Below are 5,000 nucleotides of genomic sequence, written 5' to 3' on the forward strand. Positions count from 1 at the left end.
CGAAAGCCCCATCCAGCCCTGTGCCACCCGGGGGGTTCCAGGGTGCTGAGATGGCTGACATTTTGCTCCGCTCACGACGGTCACCACGCGACGCAAGAACAGGCCAAAAACAGGCCAAAAACTGGCCAAAACGGGCCAAAACTGGCCATTTTTGGCTGCGCGAGCGAGCGGCGAGCGGCGGACAGCGAGCGAAGCGAGAGGCAGCACCGTCCCTGCTATACGAAAGCCCCATCCAGCCCTGTGCCACCCGGGGGGTTCCAGGGTGCTGAGATGGCTGACATTTTGCTCCGCTCACGACGGTCACCGCGCGACGCAAGAACAGCCCAAAAACTGGCCAAAACGGCCCAAAAACGGGCCAAAACTGGCCATTTTTGGCTGCGCGAGCGAGCGGCGAGCGGCGGACAGCAAGCGAAGCGAGAGGCAGCACCGTCCCTGCTATACGAAAGCCCCATCCAGCCCTGTGCCACCCGGGGGGTTCCAGGGTGCTGAGATGGCTGACATTTTGCTCCGCTCACGACGGTCACCGCGCGACGCAAGAACAGCCCAAAAACAGGCCAAAACGGCCCAAAAACGGGCCAAAACTGGCCATTTTTGGCTGCGCGAGCGAGCAGCGAGCGGCGGACAGCGAGCGAAGCGAGAGGCATCACCGTCCCTGCTATACGAAAGCCCCATCCAGCCCTGTGCCACCCGGGGGGTTCCAGGGTGCTGAGATGGCTGACATTTTGCTCCGCTCACGACGGTCACCGCGCGACGCAAGAACAGCCCAAAAACAGGCCAAAACGGCCCAAAAATGGGCCAAAACTGGCCATTTTTGGCTGCGCGAGCGAGCAGCGAGCGGCGGACAGCGAGCGAAGCGAGAGGCATCACCGTCCCTGCTATACGAAAGCCCCATCCAGCCCTGTGCCACCCGGGGGGTTCCAGGGTGCTGAGATGGCTGACATTTTGCTCCGCTCAAGATGGTCACCGCGCAACGCAAAAACAGGCCAAAAACTGGCCAAAACGGGCCAAAACTGGCCATTTTTGGCTGCGCGAGCGAGCGGCGAGCGGCGGACAGCGAGCGAAGCGAGAGGCAGCACCGTCCCTGCTATACGAAAGCCCCATCCAGCCCTGTGCCACCCGGGGGGTTCCAGGGTGCTGAGATGGCTGACATTTTGCTCCGCTCACGACGGTCACCGCGCTGTCACGACCTTAGCTGGTTTTGCCTAAGGCGTGCGGCACCCTCGCGCGTCCGTCCGCAAAGGTCAGCCTCCCCGAAGCCTCCCATTGTCCCTTAGGACCAACAAAAGAGAGAACGGGTTAAAGAGAACGCCTCAATCGGGATCCACAAGCAAACATGTCCGAAAAACACTTCATAGACAATGCAAATTACAAACAGACTTTACAAGCTCTGAATAGTGGCACAACAAAGGGTAAAATGGTCCATTACAGACCGAAAAGCTCTCAAACGTGTCCACATGACACAACCTTTATTTACAAGCCTAAAGAGGCCACCAACCCAACTAAAATGGGACTATTAAGCCTTCGGCCGCCCCTTTACATTCTGTGCAAGGCATGAACATGCCAAAAGACAACGGACAGACATAAGCATTACATCCAACATCTTGTTTAGAAGTTTGTCCGTTACATTCTCCCCCACTTATCCCTTCGACGTCCTCGTCGAAGCCTTTGTGAACACTGCAACTCTTCGCCTTTGCTGAGTCTTCAATCTTCCGCTCCAGCTGCAATGCGCCTCCTGGCTCCCAGCTGCTCTCCGCTGCTGTTTCTGAGTAGTCGAACCTTTGATCCGCCATGCTGCTTCAACTCGCCAATGACTCTGACTCTGGTGTGGGGTTGGCTGAGTTGTATTGATCCTCGTTGATTCCTGCGGATCCACCAAATGAAGGAAAAGACCATTCTTACTGCGCCAGTTTCTCAAAATTTCCACATGCTGCTTGAACTGGGTGGATGCTTGTTGGAGCTTTAACGAGCATCGCCTCGCAAACTTCTGAAGTTTTGGGTCCTTCCTCCACAAAATCTGCTCATTGACTCTTCTTTCAGTTAGTTGTCACATCCAAGTAGGTTCGCATCACTTCCGCTTTCGATTGGCATTTCGTTGGGAAATGAAGCGGACAATCTACTCTCAGTAGCACTGATCACCGTTGGTGAGGATTTTGGCAACTATTGTCTTCCATTATCTTCGAAGGGTCTTTGAACTTGTGCAGAGCTCCTCTGCTGGATAGATAAGAGAACTGGGGTACTCGGTTTCGCCCATTCTCTTAAGAGTTGAGAAGGCAAAGGTTACTTGACTTCGCCCGCCTCCTCGAGGTTGTACTTCATGCATCGAGCTGGTTACTGGCCTTCGCCTGCTCTTTGCTCACACTTCTGAAGCACTTGAAGTGTTTGCACTCCTTGCGTTGAGTTAGCAACTGTGATTCACCTTCTCAATGCCATTGAACTTCTGGAATGCAGGAAGTTTTCACCCCAACTTGGAGTAATTCTCTGATAGATAAGGTCGCCTCTGGGATTGTACCGTCTTCTCCATCAACCCTGCCGCCTACTCCACTGAGTAGCAAAGGTACAGCACCGCGTACTGCCTGCTTCGTTCCTTGGTCGTGCACTCTTGCATGACCCGAAGTCCTTCACTTACGGCTATCTTGATGAGAAACTTGTTGACACCGGTCTTACAAAGTTTCTTGGCCTCTGCCCTTCAGCCTTGTCTCGGTACTTGGAGATTGCCTCTGCATGCTCCACCTCCTCGGCCCCTTTCACGACCAAGCGCTCTCCCTCCGTGAGAGCAAGGGATCAATGACTTGCACGGAAGTCCCGCCTCTACGGTACCATGGCGCTGCCATGCCCATGGCCCTACTATCCATCGCCTCGCCTCTGTATCCCTTTCCTTCACAATCAGTAGAGATGTCTCCGTGGCACTCCTCTGAGTCCACCTCCATTCTAACTGATGCTTGATTTTGGGTAGCTAAGTCCCTCTGGACTCGTCGTCGCTTCCTCGCCCCTTTCGACCTCCTGCTTCAACACCTCTGTGTTCTCCAAGCAGTCTGTTTGGTCGATGGAAAGACAGACTGCAACTCCCATGCATGGCCTCTGCCATCACATTGTAGGGTTTGCACCGATTCTGTTCTCCTTAGCTTCCTTGGTAGCAACGTTCGCTTACTCGACCTTGTCCTCTGACTTGTCGGGCTCCCTTAAGCGAATATGAGCTCTGGAGCAGTCCAGCTCCCAGTAGCTCCCGATCATACCTCCATATGATCTCATCCCTCACGGGACTATGTCGTGTGTGTCGCATTGCCACGAACTGTTCCACCACGATCCGCTGCACCATGTCGCCTCCTGGTGACATCTCCATTGCATTCTGATCCTTGTGGAATAAACTCGAATTGTGAACCCTCCATGTGTGGCCTCTGCCAATACATCGCAGGGTCTCCTCCACCTTCGATTTTGTTCGCTCCTTTGGCAATCGACCTTCATCCACCCACTCTTGGGTCACACCTAGATGAAGCACCGCTCTAGGACAGTCCGTCGCCTAGTAGCTCCCGAAGTCCACCGACTTCGCTGTAATTTGTGCACCATTGCCTGGATCCTGGGCCTCTGCCCCTACCAGCACAATCTCCGCTGCGCACTGCTCTCTTCATAGCAACTCAAATGGCAACACTGTGGCATATTCTTCAAGAGTACCCGCCTCTGCGTCCTCTTGCCCCGTGCTAAGGCCTTCTGTACCCAACTTCGCCTCCGCAAATTGAGTCGCCTTAGTTCCTCCATCGAATGCTCCTCCGAGATAAGGTGCATGTGCCCTGAAGCTCCCTTCGTCTTTGGCACCATGCAAGATGAGTCCGCTCTGTCAGAATGAAGGACCCAGGGAACAGCATGATTCTACTCCTGCCTCTGCAAGAGTTCATGTCCTTGACCTCTGTCTAGGGAAAGCGCTGTGCCTCTGCTCCATGTTCCAACTTCTATGCTGGCTCCCTTCATGCGGCTTGGGTACTTCGCCAAGTTACACCCAAGTTGCTCCGCTCCTCGTTTTTGCATTGAGTCGATGGTGGCCCTCGCGCCCACCATTCCACGGGTCAGCCCTCCCTTGAGTCCGATCTCCATATCGACTCCAAGTGTGCCTCCATTTGAGTTGCTTTGGGTCGCTCCCCCACTTGATCTCGCAATGCATCCACCAATGCATTCTCTCAAGCGAGATCATGCGACGACTCCTCGCCGCTTGCTCAGTCCATCGAGCTTCGTGGAGTTGTTGTTTGTGAGGTACTCCTCCTCAACATGTGAAGTCCGTCTCACATGATTCTCCCTCTGGAGAGCTGAGACTTATCCCTCCTGGATAACTGTCCCGTTGGAGCAACATCTCTCTTCGTTTCGGAGACCACCATCCCCTTGGACTACTCCGATCTGCTAAACAAATTGTGCATTGTTCTGCCTCTTGCAAACGCACTTACTAGATTGCGCCTCCACGTCAATACAGCCACCGCTGCACCCCTCAAGGCCTAGCAACATGCTGAACTCGTTGCACACTTCAGCCTCCTCCGGACGTATCCTTCGCATGTCGAAGAGAAAGTTTCAATGCTCCATGGCGCCGAGTCTCGACCGCCTTGGGATGGCCACGAACAATCCATCGTCCGCATACAAGCCCATGCATGAGTACCGAATTCTTCGAGTTAGCAATTCCCCTCACCTCTGTGAGCTTTGCACAACTCTTTCGGTCGCTGAGCAACTCATTCCACTTTGCATGGTCTCGTCCTTTGCCAAGCGCCTCGCTTGCCTTGAGCACCATCAAGTAAAGTTGTCAACGTTGAGCCATAGCTCAAACTCAGCCATCCCAACCTTTGTGCGCTCCAAATTCTTCCAAGCTTGCCTGTTCTCGTGGTGCCTCTTGCGCGAAGGGTTGGCCATTCCTCTGAATGCCAATCTCAGATGCCCGCTCCTCTGAGCGACTCTTTTCCCTACATCTCCATGCCCGTTTTCCCTCAAACGGTCGCGCGTGTGCTGACTGCCCTCAACGCAGCCCC

The sequence above is a fragment of the Musa acuminata genome, unplaced genomic scaffold, assembly GCF_036884655.1.
Source record: "Musa acuminata AAA Group cultivar baxijiao unplaced genomic scaffold, Cavendish_Baxijiao_AAA HiC_scaffold_1136, whole genome shotgun sequence".
NCBI classification, from domain to species: Eukaryota; Viridiplantae; Streptophyta; class Magnoliopsida; order Zingiberales; family Musaceae; genus Musa; species Musa acuminata.